Raw genomic sequence first — 21,296 nt, forward strand, 5'->3', positions numbered from 1 at the left:
CACACTGAAAACTGGAGACACAGGCAGATACAAAGATGCACAGTTTACTCAGAGCAGAAATGCCCAGAAACCACTGATGGAGCTAATGTCAGTTCTTTTTACTTAGAACAGTGTTTTTATTTTCTAGTATTGCTTTTTGATATTAGGATGTCCATCGCTCTGCTTATATTACCATGTAGTATACTTTGTAAAGTATTTTTTGCCTTTCAACAAGAAATTAAAAGACATTTTCAAAGGTAAAAATCAGACTTTGAAGAGACAAAAGCAATCATCGGACCTGGACTGAGACGTGGCAGCAGTGTTGGAATTATTAGACTGGCAATTTAAAATAACTATGACTAATATGCTAATGGCTCTAATGGAAACCAATGTGCTAGAGCAGATGGATAATGTAAGCAGAGAGATAGAAATTCTAATATCAAAAAGAAATGCTAGAAGACAAAAACCCTGTAACAGAAATGAAGAATGCCTTTGATGGGCATTAGACTGGAAATGGCTGAGGAACTTGAAGATATAACAGTAGAAACTTCCCAAATTGAAAAGCAAAGACTAAAAAGACTGGGGGAAAAAAACCCAATGTAGAACAAAATGTCCAAGAACTATGGACAATTACAAAAGGTGGAAGATAAATTTACTGGGAATACCAGAAGGAAAAGAAAGAAATAGAATAAATATTTGAAGCAATGATGACTGAGAATTTCTCAATGTTAATGTCAGATGTCAAACTACAGATTCAGGAAGCTCAGAGAAACCAAGAAAGATAAATGTCAAAAAATCTATACCTGGGCATATCATGTTCAAACTTCAGAAAATCAAATACAAAGAGAAAATCTAAAGAAGCCAGAGGAAAAAATACCTTAGCTATAGAGGAGCAAAGATAAGAATTACATTTGACTTATCTTCAGAAATGATGTAGGAAGAAGAGAGGAGTGGAATTAAATATTTGTGTTGGAAGATAAAAACTCATCAACCTAGAATTCTGTATCTAGTGAAATGACGTTTTCAACCAAAAATTGAAGGAATTTGTCACAATAGACCTACCTTGCAAGAAATAGTAAAAGAAGGTCTTCAGAGAAAAGGAATATATAGGTCAGAAATTTGTAATTACATTAGAAAGGAAAAATATGAGAGAAGAATAAGTCAAGGTAAAAGAAAAGCTTTTATTTTTCTTATTTTTAATTGATTTAACGTAACAGTTTGTTCAATATAATAATAGCAACAATGTATTCAATGATTATAGTTCATGAATAAGTCAACTGAATGACAGCGAAGCTATAAGGGACAGGAGAGATGAATTAGGGATACTTTGTTATAAGATACTAGCACTGTCCCTGAAGTGGTATAGTGTTATATGAAAGGGTTAGTTGTAGATGTATATTGCAAACTTTAGGTCAACAACTAAAGAAGGCAAAATAAGGAGCATAACTGATATGCTAATGAAAGAGACAAAATGGAACCGTATGTTATGCTCAAATTCTGTAATAACCTATATAGGGAAAAAAATCTGAAAAAGAATGGATATATGTATATGAATCACTTTGGTGTACACCTGAAACTAACACTACATTGTAAATCAACTATGCTCCAATATAAAATTTAAAAATTAAATAAGGAAGACAGAAAAAGAGAAGGGCAATGAATAGAAAATAATAACTGTAACATCATTGAAGTATTTAAACATCAATTGTTTAGATACACCAATTGAAAGAAAATGAATATGAGAGTGGATGAAAAAAAGAGACCCAGATATTTGTTGTATACAGTAAATCCACTTTAAAAATAAAGACACACATCGATTGAAAGTAAAGGGATGAATGAAGATATACCAGGCTAACACTAATAAAGAAAAAAGCTGGAACACCTATACTAATTTCAAACAAGGCAGACTTCATAGCAAGGAAAATTATCAGAGATAAGAAAGGCATTACGTAATGATAAAAGGGGGCTATTCTCTAAGAAGACATGACAATTCTTAATGTGTATGCACCTAAGAACAGAACATCAAAATATGTGACACAAAAACTAAAAACTGCTAAGGGAAATGAGCAAATCCACTGGTATAGTTGAAGAATGAATTCAGCGTGCCTCCAATAATAATAGATAGTTTCGTCATACAGAAAATCAGTAAGTTTATAGTTGAACTCAACAGCACCATTAATGAACTAGATCTAAGTGACATTTATACATTATTTTACCCAACAATAGCAGAGTAAGCATCCTTCTTGAGGTCACATGGACCATTCACCAAGATAAACCATATTCTACAACATAAAAAACACCTTCATATACTTTTAAAAAAATGCAATGTATGTTCTTAGACCACAGTGGAGTTAAACTAGAAATCAATAATACAAAGATAGAAAATCTTAAAATACTTGGATACTAAATAGCACACCACTAAATAACATACGGGTCAGGAAGAAACCTCAAGATACTTTTAAAAAAATATTTTGAATTAAATGGAAATGAAAATACAATTCATCAAAAGTTATGGGATGCAGGGAAAGCAGTGCTTAGGGGAAATTTTATAGCACTAAAACCATATTGTGGAAAAGAAGAAAGATCTAAAATCATTGATCTAAGTTTTCACCCTAACAAAAAAGAAGAGTAAATTAATCCAAAATAAGCAGAGAAAAGAAACAATAAAAATTAAAGCCAATGGCATTTTTCACAGAACTACAACAAAACATCTTAAAATTTGTACAGAGACACAAAAGACGCCAAATAGCCAAAGCAATCTTAGGAAAGAAAAACGGAGCTGGAGGAATCAGGCTCCCTGACTTCAGACTATACTACAAAGCTATAGACATCAAAACAGTATGGTACTTGTACAAAAACAAAAATATAGATCAATGGAACAGTATAGAAAACCCAGAAATAGAGGAGCTGGCAGCCTGAACTCCACCACACCGGGTTTTTTGAACAGCCGCAAGCGTGAGGAGGGAGGGGAGTGTGGCACCAGACGTAGCACTGGGTTCAACACCAGGATTGGTTCAGGTAGGAAGCTTTCAACACTACACTGGTACCGTCGGACTGTGCCGGCACCACACCCGAAGCTGTAGTGGGCTTCGCACGCAGGTGCTCAGCCAAGTGGCTGACAGGGTCTTGGTGCTCCGGCCAGGTGTCAGGTCTGAGCCTCTGAGGTGGGAGAGCTGAGTTCAGGACATTGGTCCCACAGAGACCTCCCAGCCCCATGTACTATCAAATGGTGAAAGCTCTCCCAGAGATCTCCATCTCAACGCCAAGACCCAACTCCACTAAACAACAAGCAAGCTACAGTGCTGGACATCCCATGCCAAACAACTAGCAAGACAGGAACACAACCCCACCCATTAGCAGAGAAGCTGCCTAAAATCATAATAAGGTCACAGACACCCCAAAACACACCACCGGACACGGTCCTGCCCACCAGAAAGACAAGATCCAGCCTCATCCATCAGGAAACAGGCACCAGTCCCCTCCACCAGGAAGTCTACACAACCCACTGAACCAACGTTACCCACTGGGGGCAGACACCAAAAACAACTAGAAGTACGAACCTACAGCCTGCGAAAAGGAGACCCCAAACACAGTAAGTTAAACAAAATGAGAATACAGTGAAATACACAGCAGATGAATCAGCAAGGTAAAAACCCACCAAACCAAACAAAGAAGAGGAAATAGGCAGTCTACCTGAAAAAGAATTCAGAATAATGATAGTAAAGATGATCCAAAATCTTGGAAATAGAATGGAGAAAATATAAGAAATGTTTAACAAGGACCTAGAAGAACTAAAGAGCAAACAAACAATGATGAACAACACAATAAATGAAATTTAAAATTCTGTAGAAGGAATCAATAGCAGAATAACTGAGGCAGAAGAACGGAGAAGTGACCGTTCTGGAATATAAAATAGTGGAAATACCTACTGCAGAGCAGAATAAAGAAAAAAGAATGAAAAGAATTGAGGCAGTCTCAGAGACCTCTGGGACAACATTAAATGCACCAACATTTGAATTACAGTGGTCCCAGAAGAAGAAGAGAAAAAGAAAGGGACTGAGAAAATATTTGAAGAGATTATGGTTGAAAGCTTCCCTAATATGGGAAGGGAAATAGCCAATCAAGTCCAGGAAGCGCAGAGAGTCCCATACAGGATAAATCCAAGGAGAAACACGCCAAAACACATTAATCAAACTATCAAAAATTAAATACTAAGAAAAAATATTAAAAGCAGCAAGGGAAAAGCAACAAATAACATACAAGGGAATCCCCATAAGGTTAACAGCTGAACTTTCAGCAGAAACTCTGCAAGCCAGAACGAAGTGGCAGGACGTATTTAAAGTGATGAACGGAAAATACATTCTCCATGTTATCTCCAGGATAGATCATATCTTGGGTCACAAATCCAGCCTTGGTAAATTTCAATATTAAGAATATTGAAATCGTATCAGGTATCCTTTCTGACCACAATGCTATGAGACTAGATATTGATTATAGGAAAAAATTTGCAAAAAATACAAACACATGGAGGCTAAACAATACACTACTAAATAACCAAGAGATCGCTGAAGAAATCAAAGAGGAAATCAAAAAATACCTAGAAACAAATGACAATGAAAACATGACAACCCAAAACCTATGGGATGCAGCAAAAGCAGTTCTCAGAGGGAAGTTAATAGCAATACAATCCTGCCTCAAGAAATAAGAAACATCTCAAATAAATAAACTTACACCTAAAGCATTTAGAGAAAGAAGAACAAAAAAACCCCCAAAGTTAGCAGAAGGAAAGAAATCATAAAGATCAGGTCAGAAATAAATGAAAAAGAAATGAAGGAAGCAATAGCAAAGATCAATAACACTAAAAGCTGGTTCTTTGAGAAGATAAACAAAATTGATAAACCATTAGCCAGACTCATCAAGAAAAAAAGGGAGAAGACTCAAATCAATAGAATTAGAAAGGAAAACAGAGAAGTAACAACTGACACTGCACAAATACAAAGGATCATGAGAGATTATGACAAGCAACTATATGCCAATAACATGGACAACCTGGAAAAAATGGACAAATTCTTAGAAAAGTAAAACCTTCTGAGACTGAACCAGGAAGAAATAGAAAATATAAACAGACCAATCACAAGCTCTGAAACTGATTAAAAATCTTCCAACAAACAAAAGCCCAGGACTAGATGGCTTCACAGGCGAATTCTATCAAATATTTAAAGAAGCGCTAACACCTATCCTTCTCAAACTCTTCCAAAATATAACAGAGGGAGGAATACTCCCAGACTCATTCTACGAGGCCACCATCACCCTGATACCAAAACCAGACAAAGATGTCACAAAAAAAGAAAACTACAGGCCACTATCACTAATGAACATAGATGCAAAAATCCTCAAGAGAATCCAACAGCACGTTAAAAGGATCATACACCATGATCAAGTGGGGTTTATCCCAGGAATGCAAGGATTCTTCAGTATGCACAAATCAATCAATGTGATACACCATATTAACAAATTGAAGGATAAAAACCATATGATCATCTCAGTAGATGTAGAAAAAGCTTTTGACAAAATTCAACACCCATTTATGATAAAAGCCCTCCAGAAAATAGGCACAGAGGGAACTTACCTCAACATAATAAACACCATATATGACAAACCCACAACCAGCATCATTCTCAATGGTGAAAAACTGACACCATTTCCACTAAGATAAGGAAAAAGACAAAGTTGCCCACTCTCACCACTATTATTCAACATAGTTTTGGAAGTTTTAGCCACAGGAATCAGAGAAGAAAAAGAAATTAAAAAAATACAAATTGGAAAAGAAGAAGTAAAACTGCCACTCTTTGCAGATGACATGATACTATACATAGAGAATCCTAAAGATGCTACCAGAAAACTACTAGAGCTAATCAATGAATTTGGTAAAGTAGCAGGATACAAAATTAATGCACAGAAATCTCTTGCATTCCTATACACTAATGATGAAAAATCTGAAAGAGAAAGTAAGGAAACACGCCCATTAACCATTGCAACAAAAAGAATAAAATACTTAGGGATAAACCTACCTAAGGAGACAAGCGACCTATATGCAGGAAATTATAAGACACTGATGAAAGAAATTAAAGATGATACAAACAGATGGAGAGACATACCATGTTCTTGGATTGGAAGAATCAACATTGTGAAAATGACTATACTATCCAAAGCAATCTACAGATTCAGTGCAATCCCTATCAAACTACCAACGGCATTTTTCACAGAACTAGAACAAAAAATTTCACAATTTGTATGGAAACACAAAAGACCCCGAATAGCCAAAGCAACCTTGAGAAAGAAAAGCAGAGCTGGAGGAATCAGGTTGCCGGACTTCAGACTATGCTACAAAGCTACAGTAATCAAGACAGTATGGTACTGGCACAAAAACAGAAATATAGATTAATGGAACAGGATAGAAAGCCCAGAGATAAACCCATGCACATGTGGTCACCTTATCTTTGATAAAGGAGGCAAGAATATACAATGGAGAAAAGACAGCCTCTTCAATAAGTGGTGCTGGGGAAATTGGACAGCTACATGTAGAAGAATGAAATTAGAACACTCCCAACACCATAAACAAAAATAAACTCAAAATGTATTAAAGACCTAAATGTAAGGCTATACACTGTCAAACTCTTAGAGGAAAACATAGGCAGAACACTCTATGACATAAATCACAGCAAGATCCTTTTTGACCCACTTCCTAGAGAAATGGAAGTAAAAACAGAAATAAACAAATGGGACCTAATGAAACTTAAAAGCTTTTGCACAGCAAAGGAAACCATAAACAAGATGAAAAGACAACCCTCAGAACGGGAGAAAATATTTGCAAACAAAGCAACTGACAAAAGGATTGATCTCCAAAATTTACAAGCAGCTCCTGCAGCTTAATATCAAAATCACAAACAACCCAATCCAAAAATGGGCAGAAGACCTAAATAGATATTTCTCCAAAGAAGATATACTGATTGCCAACAAACACATGAAAGGATACTCAACATCACTAATCATTCGAGAAATGCAAATCAAAACTACAATGAGGTATCACCTCACACCAGTCAGAATGGCCATCATCAAAAAATCTGTAAGCAATAAATGCTGGAGAGGGGGCTTCCCTGGTGGTGCAGTGGTTGAGAATCTGCCTGCCAATGCAGGGGACATGGGTTCGAGCCCTGGTCTGGGAAGATCCCACATGCCGCAGAGCAGCTGGGCCCGTGAGCCACAATTACTGAGCCTGCGCGTCTGGAGCCTGTGCTCCACAACAAGAGAGGCCGTGATAGTGAGAGGCCCGTGCACAGCGATGAAGTGTGACCCCCACTTGCCACAACTAGAGAAAGCCCTCGCACAGAAACAAAGACCCAACACAGCCATAAATAAATAAATTTTTTTAAAAATGCTGGAGAGGGTGTGGAGAAAAGGAAACCCTCTTGCACTGTTGGTGGGAATGTAAATTGATACAGCCACTATGGAGAACAGTATGGAGGTTCCTTAAAAAGCTAAAAATAGAACTACCAGATGACCCAGCAATCCCACTCCTGGGCATATACCCTGAGAAAACCATAATTCAAAAAGAGTCATGTACCACAATGTTCACTGCAGCACTATTTACAATAGCCAGGACATGGAAGCAACCTAAGTGTCCATCGACAGATGAATGGATAAAGAAGATGTGGCACATATATACAATGGAATATTACTCAGCCATAAAAAGAAACAAAATTGAGGTATTTGTAGTGAGGTGGATGGACTTAGAGACTGTCATACAGAGTGAAGTAAATCAGAAAGAGAAGAACAAATACCATATGCTAACACATATATATGGAATGTAAAAAAAAAAAAAAAAAAGGTTCTGAAGAACCTAGGGGCAGGACAGGAATAAAGACTCAGATGTAGAGAATGAACTTGAGGACACGGGGAGTGGAAAGGGTAAGCTGGGACGAAGTGAGAGAGTGACATGGACGTATATACAGTACCAAATGTAAAATAGACAGCTAGTGGGAAGCAGCTGCATAGCACAGGGAGATCAGCTCAGTGCTTTGTGACCACCTAGAGGAGTGAGATAGGGAGGGTGGGAGGGCGATACAAGAGGGAGGAGAAATGGGGATATAGGTATATGTATAGCTGATTCACTTTGTTAAACAGCAGAAACTAAAGCACCATTGTAAAGCAATTATATTCCAATAAAGATGTTAAAGAAAAAGAAAAGAAAGCCCAGAAATAAACCCATGCAGCTATGGTCAATTAATCTATGACAAAGGAACCAAGACTATACAATGGAGGAAAGACAGTCTCTTCAGTATATGGTGCTGGGAAAACTGGACAGCTACATGTTAAAAAATGAACTTGGAACATTCTTTCATACCATACACAAAAATAAACTCAAAATGTATTAAAGACCTAAATGTAAGACTGGATACTGTGAAACTTTTAGAGGAAAACATAGGCAAAACACTGTTTGATGTAAGTCACAGCAAGATCTGTTTTGTGCTGTCTCCTAGAGTAATGGAAATAAAAACAAAAATAAATGGGACCTAACTAAACTCAAAAGGTTTTACATAGCAATGGAAACCATAGACAAAACGAAAAGACAACCCACAGAATGAGGGAAAATATTTGCAGATGAAGTGACTGACAGGGATTAATCTCCAAAATTTACAAACAGCTCATGCGGCTCAATATCAAAAAAACAAACAACCCAATCAAAAAATGGGTAGAACACCTAAATAGATATTTCTCCAAAGAAGACATACAGATGGCCAAGAGGCACATGAAAAGTTGCTCAACATTGCTAATTATTAGAGAAATGCAAATCAAAACTACAATGAGGTGTCACCTCACACCAGTCAGAATGGCTATAATAAAAAAATCTACTATCAGTAAATGCTGGAGAGGGTGTGGTGAAAGGGGAAACCTCTTGCAGTGTTGGTGGGAGTGTACATTGATACAGCCACTGTGGAGAACAGTATGGAGCTTCCTTAAAAAAAAAAAAAATCACATGATCATATCAAGAGGTGCAGTAAAAGCATCTGATAAAATGTAACCCCCATTCATGCTAGGAATAAAAGGGAACTTTCTTAACTTGATAAAGAATATCTACAGAAAACCCACCGGTAAAATAACACCTAATGGGAAGAAACTAGATACTTTCGGGAATTCCCTGGCGGTCCAGTGGTTAGGGCTCCATGCTTCCACTGCCGGGGGCACAGGTTCAATCCCTGGCTGGGGAACTAAGATCCTGGAAGGGGGTGGGGGGGAAGAAACTAGATGCTCTCCTGCTAAGCTCAGAAACAAGGCAAGCATGTCCCCTATTAAAACTCTTATTCAATATTGTATTGGAAGTACATGATCTAAATATACCAATTAAAAGACAAGTATTGTCAGAATAGATAAAGAAACAATACTGAATTATATGTTGTCTACAAGAAAACCACTTTAGGTATAAAGACACTTATAGGTTAAAAGGAAAAAAAAAGGGAAAAAGTAAATATGCTAATACAAATTGAAAGGAAGCTCAAGTAGCTGTATTGATTTCAGACAAAAGAGTAAACAGAGAGAGTGACCTTACATAATAATAAGGGGGTCAGTTTTCCCAGAAGACATAACAAAACTATGTGTGTATGCACCTAACAACAGAGCATCAAAATATGAAGCAAAAACTGATAGAACTGCTAGGAGAAATAGACAAATATTATAGTTTGAGACTTGAACATGCCCTTATAAGTAATTGATGAGTCAAGTCAGAAAATCAATAAGGACACAGCTGATCTGAACAGCACTGTAAATTAAATTGATATTTACAGAATAATCCACTCAATAACAGCAGAGTACACATTCTTCTCTACCTTGTATGGAACGTGAGCCAAGATACACCAAATTGTGGGCCATAAACACCTTAAAATATATAAAAGAATAAAAATAAAACAAAGCATACTCTCAGACCAAAATAAATTAGAAATAAATAACAGGAAGAGAGAAAAATCTTCAAATATTTGAAGATTAAACAACACTTCCAAGTGACACATTAGACTAAGGAGAAGTCTTAAGAATCAATAAAAATATTTTGAGCTAAGTGAAAATGAAATTAAAACTTACCAAACTTTGTGGGTTATGGAAAATCAGTACTTAGAGGGAAATTTATAGCATTAAATGTGTATATTAGAAAAGGAGTAATATATAAAATGAATAACCTAATTTCTACCTTGATATTAGAAAAAAAGAAAATAAAAAGTAAGCAGCAGAATAAAGACGTAATAAAAAAGTGAGCAAATATCAGTGGGTTTGGAAACAGGAAAACAATAAAATCAATCAAACCTAAAGCTAGTTCTTTGAAAAGATCAATTAAAATGAAAAACATGTCGTCAAGCCAAGGACAAAAAAGAGGGCACAACTTGCCAATATTTTAAATGAAAGAAGGGTCATGACCACTGATTTTGTGGACATGAAAAAGACTTGGACTTGAAGGGCATTATGCTAAGTGAAATAAGTCAGACAGAGAAAGACAGATAATGTATGATATCACTTATATGTAGAATCTAAAAAATACAACAAACTAGTGAACAAAAAAGCAGACTCACAAATATAGAGAACAAACTAGTGGTTACCAGTGGGGAGGCAGGGGAGGGGCACTAACGGGGTGGGAGGTGGGAGGTACAAACTATTGGGTGTAGGACAGGCCCAAGGATGTATTGTATAATACGGGGAATACAGCTAATATTTTGTAATAACTGTAAATGGAAAGTAACCCTTAAAAACTGTATAAAATTTTTAAAATAAAAAAAAATAAAAACAGGTTTAAGGAGAAAAAAATGGATAATAAAGGAACATTGTGAAAAACTATGCCCACAAATTTGATAACCTAGATAAAAAGAACACATTCCTTGAAAGAAACAAACTTTTCAGATCAAACAGGGAAAAATAAGTAATCTAAATAATCTTATACCTATAGAAGGAACAATTAATTATTATTTATTCAGTACAATAATTAATAACCTTCCAAAAAGAAAGTTCCAAGTCCAGGTAAATTTTGTCAAATATTTAAAGAAAAAAATTTATACCAATTTTTCACATTCTTTTCAAGAAAATAGAAACAGAGGGAATACTTCCTAACTCATTTTATGAGGTAAGCATTATTCTGATACCAAAACTCAATAGAGACATTACAACAAATTAAAACTACAGATCAGGATTTCTCATGAGCGATGGCTTTAACAATCCCTCACAAAAGAGTAGCAAATTCAATCCAACAATGTATAAAAAAGAAAGTGTATCACAACCAAGTGGGATTTATTCCAGGTAGGTAGGACTTGTTCAACATTAGAAAATGAGTCTGTGAAATCCACCAAATCAACAGGCTAAGGAAGAAAAAATCATGTGATTATATCAACTGATGCAGAAAAAGCTTTTGACAAAATTTATTCATCATTTTTAAACTCAGAGAACTAGAAAGAGGAGAATTTCCTCAACTTGATAAAGAACATCTAAAAGAACACTAGCACTAACATCATACCTAATAGTGAGAAACTGCATACTTTCCCCCAAAGATCAAGAGCAAAGCAAGGATTCTTTTCTCTCACCGTTTGTAAAATGATACTGCCACTTTAGAAGACAAATTGGCAACTTTTTACAAAACTAGAGCCTTACCATACAATATAGCAATTGTATTAGAAAATTATGTTCACATTAAAACCTGCATGTGACTCTGTATAACAGCTTTATTCATAATTGCCAAAACAGGAAGCAACCAGGATATTTTACAATAGATGAAGAGATAAAATGAAGTATGTTTAAACTGCTGTCAAGGATTCAGTGAGGAGTTTTAATAGGTAAAGTCTAGGGATTATTTCGGTTAGTGAAACTATTCTGTATGATACTGTAAATTTGAAACATGATACTATGCATTTGTCAAAAGCTAAAGAACTTTATAGCACAGAGTGAACTTTAATGTATACAGATTTTTAAAATTTTAGTTAAGAAGGAGTTGTCAGAATTAAACACACACACACACACACACACATTGCATTTACATACCCAAATCCAATATCTCATCAAAATGCCAGCCCTTATAATTGCCTAAATTTAGAATATTAATTTGTTTATATTAAAAGCCATTATTTTTCTCTGTATAAAGATATAAAATGCAAAGCAATAGCTTTTTTGTATTTAAAATTCTCTTAAATATGTATATAATCTCACAAATTCCAGTTTTGAATTTCTCTCAAATTTCGGTAAATCTCTATCAGGTGGCACATCCTATGATTTCATTAAGTACTGTTTCTTCTTTTACTGAAGTAACTATTAAAATGTCACTTTCTCAAGCAGCCTTCTTGGAACATTGACACAGAGATGACAACTTCAACCAATGAAATCTAGAGGAAATAGGAAACTTCAATGGCCTCACACAAGTTGAGCAAAGAATGTCTAGATCTTTACCTGAATTATGCACTGAATTCTTGACAAAGAAGAGAACAAAACTAAATTTAAAGCACTTAATTTATAATAATAATGACAATCTCAATTTATTAAGGACGTTCATGGTCCACGTACAGCACTATTCATGTTGCCTACTTTATGACAAACTTTGAAGATAACTAACCCCACTTCAGAATTGCACATGAGAAACCGACATACTGAAAAAAATAGTAATCTGCCCAAAATCACACAGCCAGTCTTCCCAGCTTTGGGAGCACGTCTCTCTGATTTCAAAGCTATCATTCTTTCTGTCACATTGCACTGCCTTACAAAAGTTAATTATTTTAAAAAATATTCCTATTGTTCACTTTCTTTAAGAATCTTCCTGTAATATATATGGCTTTATCTAAACTGTCTGAAGAGTTTAGAGATCAGGGAAAATTATAACTTGAGATTGCAGGGTTGTTTGTGTAGCCTCGGCTGCTGAAATGACCCAGAGTGAGGTGGCTGGGGGCAGGGAGGGCCACATGGTCTTTTCTTTCAGACTTATCTTGACCTTGGGCAGCTGGGGGGCATGTTGGTTCAAGCCAGGGGAAGGCTTGTGTGGGATTTCAAGCAAGAACAGTCTGTGTACAGCAGTTACTGAAAAGATAATGTCTTATTCTTGAGATATTTGAAAAGGGAGACTCCCAAGCCCTTTGGAGAGGTGACAAGAGGCCCCACCTGTGGGAGTCCACGGTGCTGAAGTGGGATGCGGTAATACCTGAGCCAGAAGGGACACCTTCTTAGAATGTGTGCATCAAGCACCGTTGCCTCCCAGAGTGTGCTGGTTGTCTGGAGGAAAAGCACTTCTGTAGTTGTTTGATCTGTGATGTGTTCTCACACTTAACTTTTCACCAAATGCCAATTTTATTTGTGAATTGGGAGTTGAGAAAATACTCAGATGCCTAAGCCACTGTACCTTTCCATTTCCCTGTACTGCTTGTGACCTGTGTTCACCACACAAATGTGATAAACACAGTGCAGACCCTCGGCAGTAAGATGATTCTCAGCCAATACATGAGAGACATTTTTGAGAAAAGAAAAATCATCAATTTAATGATATGAAACTAAATGATAAATTCTTTGGGGTTTTCTCTTTTTTAACATTTTCTTGTGCAGTAAACCAACATAAAGCAGACTTAGTTAGGAGTTAAATCATGTTTGGTCTTGTGTACGTGAGAAGGAGTTTGGATTTTATCCTGTTGGCCTTAGGAAACCACTGTTAGGTTTCAGTAGAGGATTGATGTTAAAGGCTTTGTTTTTTTTTCTTTTTAGAAAATCACTCTGATGATCAGATTGAAAAATCTCCTAAAATAAGTTGATACAACTACTCCTCCTTCAGCCTAATTCTGTTTCTGCATTCCAGAGTTTTCTGGAAGTGGTAGCCTCCATGGAGTCACAAAAGATACTCCCTGCTCCTCCAAATTATAATAGGACACTTGTTTTGTGGGAAGGGATAAAATTCCAGTACTAGCCTCCTGAAATTCAAGTTTGTAGGGATAGCCCAGAATAAACTTAACCGTGGTACAGTGTCAGGGAAAAATAATTAAGTTTTGAAATGAAATTGTGCTGAAGATAGGGGGAAGCTAGAGATGTATCAGTCACAAAATCAGGTACTATCTTGTGGCTGAAGAGGTCCTTGTGAGGAGTGGAGAATGGCCGAGAGTAGGACCCACTCTGACCTGAGAACGTGCTGGACCAGCAGAGCCTTTCCACTGAGCTGAGATGAGAAAAGAAGACCAGAGTCCAGGAAGAGAAGAACAGGTTAGAAAACAGATGTGCAATCAGTTGAGGCAAACAATAGAAAGCGTTGACTACAAAAATTGAGGGTACGGAGAGTAAGTTGTTTCCTCGAACTGGCAACAGGGCATGGAGATAGCCTGGGAGCTAAAGGCATAGGGTTGAGTGAGACAAATTCAGCACCCCATATTTCATGAATAGAAGTCTCTGTTATTCCCTGTGAAGTTGGCAAATGTAGTCAAAAAAGGCAAATAATGCAATACAAAATACTGATTCCAGTTGTATTCCTAACATATGAAAGGAGTATTAGATTGTATTCTAACATGTGCCAAAATGCATGGTTGCAAAATTGATTGTTAATGTACTAAGTGAGAATAATCTTAATAACTATGCACATAACACCATGCTAACGTGGGTTTTATATGTTTTATAAACATATAAAGCACTACCCATTGAAATCTGTAATGTGTGGGAGGGCGTCTACAGTACTTCTTGTACTAAAAATACTTGAGACAATTGGGAATTTTAAATTCTAGGACACTATTTTAAAGGAGTAATTTCTGCTCGTGTAAACATTTGTTATATCCTCTGACTTTCTTTGGAACTCTTTTCACCATCTTGGGATATTGTTACTAGTAGAAAAAAAAAATCTGTTTTATCAAGATTCTGAAATACATGTTTAAACATTTTTCTTTCCTTTTTCTTTACAACATAAAGATTCACATTGTGAATTATACAGCTTACTGACAGAGTGGTCTGTAATGAAACTAACAAGAATTTCTCTAAACTCTTAATGAAATTAAACACTGAGATGTTAAGATAAACAAGAAGCAAGATGTTTGAACATGAGAGTATTAGGACCAAGGGTTCAGCCTAAGAAAAAATAAATGCATTTTGTAAAAACTGCAGTTACCTTAATGAATAATGCAAGGCAAACAGTTCAAAGGAGTGAATGCAGGCATAGTTTAAATTGGGAAAAGATTGAAGAAAATGGAAGGGGAATCTTGAATGGTTCACCTCTAGGTAAAGTAACAGGCATTTTCTATAAACCAGATAGACTTTTAATGGTGATTCTATTTTCATCTAAGGCATCTGAATAAAAAAAAAAAACAGTGCATGAACATACAGAAGGAAGTAGAACTGGGCAATGGTGAGATAACTGATGTATCATTTCAGGAGCTTAGAAAAATCAGCAATTCTCTGGGTTTTTAGCAAAAAAGAAAATACTTGTTTTTAATTATGTGTGTAAAAGGTAGCTATTGTTTCACTAGTAAACTCATGTAAAACACAGTAAACTACCACCTAAATCTAAAATGCAGCATGTGATTGAAGAGCTTCCCCACAGAATGGGTGGTATCAGTGCTGCTGCTGACATGACTATAGCTCCTTCCATCTCCTATGGCTGGTGGAAAACACAGGTTCAGAATGTAGGTTCAATTTTCTTTTCTCTGATTATCTAAACTTCATGTAGGTAATCACAGAAAATTAATGACAAGAGATAAACAGCAAATTGTTTACAGTGATTGTCTATGTGGGATGGTCTTATGAATGACTTTATTTTCAAGTTTTCTCAGTAGTTTTCCAAATAGTCAAAATAAACGTGTGTGTGTGTGTGTGTTTCTTCCACACATATAGTGGAAGAAACAATATATATGAGGAAAAACTGTAAATTGATAATGTAAGAATCCAGTGTCAATTTCTAGTGCATCAGCAGAAAAACATGTTGATCACGTTCAAGAATCTCCTGGCTGCAACATTCTCAGGTGATGGGCTAGGACACGCACCTCTTTTTCAAAGTCAGATCAGGATATCAATGGCTTATTAGCTTTATTGGCCCCTTTGATATACAAGTTCTTAAATCCTTTACATTTATTTTTGGAAAATTAAAAATTCATTGAGTCCTTTTATTTCTGTGATATCTCAATATTCTCAAATTCCTCTCTATTTTTTTTGTAACCATGTCATTTGCTTATACAGAGTTTGAAAGTACTCATTGCTTAGTTACTCATCATTTCAGGGAAACAGGTAAAATCACTTAGACATGTACTTAGTGACTGATTTATAAGATAATTATCATATAATCAGGGAGAACATTGTTCAATTATGGTGCAAAGTATAGAATGATATATTTCATTACTCTTTCTTGCTCTTTATTGAGTTAATAAAATTCTTTCCTTCACTCTCCTCCTGTTCCTCTACTTCCTTCTCATCTTTTCTTCATTTCCTTTTTCTTTTTATTTGATGCCATATAGTATGATATGGTGAAAATGTAAGATTATTTTTAAAATGGAAAAAAGGAAAACATAAGAGGAAATGATATTAACATATTTAATTTTAGTTATATTTTCTGTAAATAACTGGTTATGCTAGTTATAACTTACTATTATAACATATTGGCTATAAAGAATGTAAAAGATTACAGAAAACATAGGGAAATGGGCAAAAATTTGAAACATATGTTAGATTTGTTCTAGAGATGTATAAACCCACCATCTATAAGCCTTATATGAAACTTACTGAAGAAGAAAATCTAAAATAAGAAAGTATACATACTAAAGGATGCATGGACAGATGAATGGGTCAGGACCCCTTGATTTGTCAAAGTGACAAAAGGAGATTAATTAACTAAACAAATGTGTCTTGAACTACATAGTCCATGTCAGGCACTGGTCTAGGCATTGGGGGTAGAGCAGTGAGCAGAATGAAGTCCCTGTTCTCATTAATTGTACATTCTTTGGGACTGTTATAAATATGTTGATGAAGCTGCTATCTCAGTGAATCTCATGAATCCCAAACTTAATTTATTGACCTTTGCCCAAATTTGTCATCCCATACTACCTGGCACACAATTGATGCTATATGAGATTTTGTTAATGAAATATATGTCATAATAATGGCTAAGTGAGTTGTTTCATTTTTTCATTTTAGAACATTAGGTTTTCAACTTCTTTACTCTGAAGTCCTACACTGTGAATTAAAAATAATCTTCTTATATGCCTCATAGATACTTCTATAGGGATTTGTGTCCATCTCAATGATACAGTTTACAATAAGTTAAATGTGGCTAACAGCAGAACTGCACAGGATTAGGGAATTTGAAAGTCGCTACTTTGTCTGTGGTTTCCTCTTGTTAAAAATGCCAAGTTTTGCTTGACTTCAATTCAAAACCATATACATTTTTCAAAATTTCACATGACTTTTTTTTCTCAAATACTTCCTTCCTAATATGCCAATACTTTTTTTAGTTTTTTTTTTTTTTTTTTTTTGCACAGTGTAAACGACTGTCCTCAAAAATTACGGGAATGTCCAAATCTAGAACACCTTACCATTTTCTAAGGATCTGTTTTAGAATTACTTCATAAAGACAATTTTCTGTTCAGCCATGTTAAAGTATAACCTAAAGCTTTTAGCAAAAATTAATGGGCTTTTTAACAATTCAGCCAGATTCTAAAATTTGGAAAAAACAGATTTCATCCTTGCCTGAAAATCTTTCCTGGAATTTTGTGTTTAAATTATCCTTTTTATAATTAGAAGTGAATATTGTCAACAGAGGAAGCATGGAATATTGGAGAAAAGTAAAAGAACACATAATTCAGCACTGGTTAAGCCTTTCTTGGTTTGGGAAATTTTGAGAATGATTTTTGGAGGCTTGCCTAGAATTTTAGGGATGCCAATAAATGTTCTGTAAAATAGTAGGTACTCCATTTCATTCTGGTAGAAAACTTTTTAAATCTATACCAAAGTCAGAGCAAGCTCAAGGTCACTGCTGGATTTAGGCCTCTCACAAGAGTTATATTTTTCCATAAGGCTTAGGAAAGAGAACAGATTTTAAATACAGTACGCAAAAGAAACCTGCATTCTGACATTCCGAAGTATCTCTTTGCACTTAGAGTGCTTATCTGCAAAGCACAGTGTTTCATTTCAATGGAATATTTGACACATGGGCTCAATAGGTCTCCCACTCATATTTTACTTTAATTATGATGCTTACAATGTGCAATCATTTCCTTTATTTATAAATAGCCTTTTTTTAAAGGGAATCAAAGTCTGACAAAGTTTAGATTGCAATGCTTTTTTAGTATTAATGGTGACATCAAACATTTACTCTTCATGCCCTGTTAACCCTTCAGTCACAAATTCTAGCCTTAATGGCCATAATACATAACCCTCTTTTCCTGATGTGCTAACCTAAACTAAGGTTGACAAATCTAAAGAGAGCCTCCTTTTGGTTTAAGCTCTTGGGCCTACATTGTGTTTCTGTCACAGGAGTGATGGTAAGAGGGACTAATTAAAAGTCCGATGAATGTGCCAGGGTTAAAATCACAGACTCTGCTCATTAACAGTCGTTTACCTATTTCCAGAGAATTTCCAGAGAATTCTTTCCATGTCTGAAAAGAACAAAAACTGAAGGGGGGAGGGAGAAATAAGTTGAAAGAATCATTTATAAATATTTTATATTAGAAATGTGATTTAAAAAAAAATTCACAGATACCCTCAATGGAGGAAACGAAGTATAAGCAGATTTTCAAATACTGCTTTTTTTTATTATGTGTGCATGTGTATCTGTGTATACATCTGAGTGTGTGTGTGTGTGTGTGTGTGTATTTTAAAGGCGGAATATCCTCTCTAAATCTAAAGAGTAGAAAAAGAAATAGGAAAAACAATCAAAGCCATTTTGTTAATTGTCTTTTTCCTGCTGTTTCCATGGTAATACTGGCTGCCAGACTTCTCTGCAGAGTGACAGTCCAACAATTCACACACTACACCCTTTCAAGCACAATGAATGGCCGTGAAAGAGGCCGAACAGGCACCATTCAGGAAACATGTGATATCTACTCAATGCACTACCTTTCATCCACATTTTCCAAATTGCAGTTAATTTAATTCTAAACAAATGGCTAAGGGGGACAAATGAGGATTAGAAGGAAAAGAACATCTTGAGCGCTAATGGGGATGGTTTGTGTGAAGAACAATATAGCACTTTCTTCTGTTGCCAAGAAGGCTGGATGTAAAGATGCACTTTCCCTCTGCATCTGAGGCCTTCGTTTAGACGCTATGTCAACAATGAGAACCACGGCAGAAAATTCCCTGGCAATATAGAGTTTATGTAGGTTTTGGCTTTCCATTTGGAAACACATTTGATACAGTATGAAGTAATTTCATTTACTAGGAAATTATCACATCAGACTTTCTACTGACATTTAGGAGCTACTAGTTTTTGTAAGGTTATATTTTCCTCTATTTTTAACATCCTTTAAAGTTCAGGGGAGGGAAAGCAGTGAATTCAAAAGTTCTTGTAACAAAATACAAGGAATTATCTTTATTCAGTCTAGAATTGCATGTGATTTCTGTGTTTAAATGTCAGTAAAGTAGGCCACAGTCATTTAAAAAACAAAACAGACCAAGAAAAGGTAAAATGGTGTCCCTGCGAACTATTTCATGTTATTTGAATGAAAGAATCATGAAAGAATTATCTCTCATGTTCATATAAGTCTTCAGATAAATGCCTCACAAAACTCAGGATAATTCATTTTAGATACAGCATATGTAAATCGATATTTCTAATTTAAAAAAAAATTAAGGTAGGACTTTTTATTCCATTGGTGAGCTTTATGTGTTACAGTGTCATGAACAATTTGTTTAGAGGTACACTAGTCAGATACCAACCTCAAAATTCCATAGTCAATGTCATAAATCCATCTCTAAGCACATTTGTATTTCGTCTGTTACATGTAAATTTCTAAGAGACCATACTTATTTATTTATTTCCTGATCCAGGAAAAAGAATCCAAATGAATTTGCTAATAATTCTTCGTCTCCCTTACAACATAGTTCTGCTTGAAATATGAGCACACGCATAAACTTATCTGCACCACTGTGATGATTACATAATACACGTTTAATCCAAGTGAGTTATTTGAGAGGTACCACATTGGTCTTCAGAGAATTTTTGACTCTACAGTAGTTTCAGAAGAATACACTTTTATTCAGTTCTGATTTGTCTGCTATCAGATAATCTATAAAGAAATGAGACTTGTAATGACTTCAGTTTCTGAGTAGATTAGTCCTAGGGCTTAAGTATGAATTGCCCTAAATCTTTTCAGAAATTTAAATGACACCAGGATCATAGTATTTCAGACGTTTGACAAAAGTCTTAAAATTCTTCCTTCTTCACCAGTTTCTTCTACTTTTTTCTCTAGTGTTTGGGACCCTTAGGGTTGACAACCTATAGTTGTTGAAATGCGCCAGACAAAAGGTCATTTTCCTCACGTAGATGAGCTGGGATCAGATGTTACCTTGTGAAAAAGTCGTGTTTGATGCAGAGATTCAGGTGGGGGTGGGGGGAGCCAGGACTCCTATTATTTCTGAAGGTTTTGATCTGCTCGATGGAATCTTGATGGTTTTCTTGTAAAGAGGGATAGAAATGGATACTTTTAGTGAAGAGTGGCTTTTAGTGTCTAGGAGGCTGATACTATCATTTCAAGGCTGGGACTCAAAAGCATCCAGCTCTGGGCAGGGGCCAAGGGAGCCCCCATTGTAGAGTGTGGCGGACAGACCAGCCTCCTCTCGTGCTCCCACCACGCCCTCAGCTTTGCTTACTGTTTTCAAGCCTGCATTCCTATGGGATTCAAACATACCTTGGGGATTTCAACTGCCGAGAGAAGTGGGAAAAACCTGTGTTTAATCACTGCCAAGCCCACCCCTGCGTGCTATTGTACATCTTGGGGGAGAGTCATTGCACTATTATTTTGTAAATCCATGAAGTTCAAACAGTCCTACTTTTTTGTAATATTCCATATAGGAAAAAAGAAGCCTATGTTAAGTACTCAGGGTAGTCTACAGATGTGGATGCACAGGTAAAAGACAGTTAACTACAAAGACAGTGTCACAATGCCTGAGGAAAGCACACTGTCCACAATGAGAGGGAGAAGACAGGCTAGTGACTCAGTGGTGCTTATCTAGCTATACCCTGTCTATCTATACACCTTAGTAGTATCTCTCAGGGCCCTTTCTCTTCAGGAAAGAAAAATTTCCTGGACTGGGTTTCAAATTAAAAAATAAATAAATAATGACATCATTTTGCA

Source organism: Balaenoptera physalus (assembly GCF_965194825.1).
Source record: "Balaenoptera physalus genome assembly, chromosome: 2".
Classification (NCBI taxonomy): Eukaryota; Metazoa; Chordata; class Mammalia; order Artiodactyla; family Balaenopteridae; genus Balaenoptera; species Balaenoptera physalus.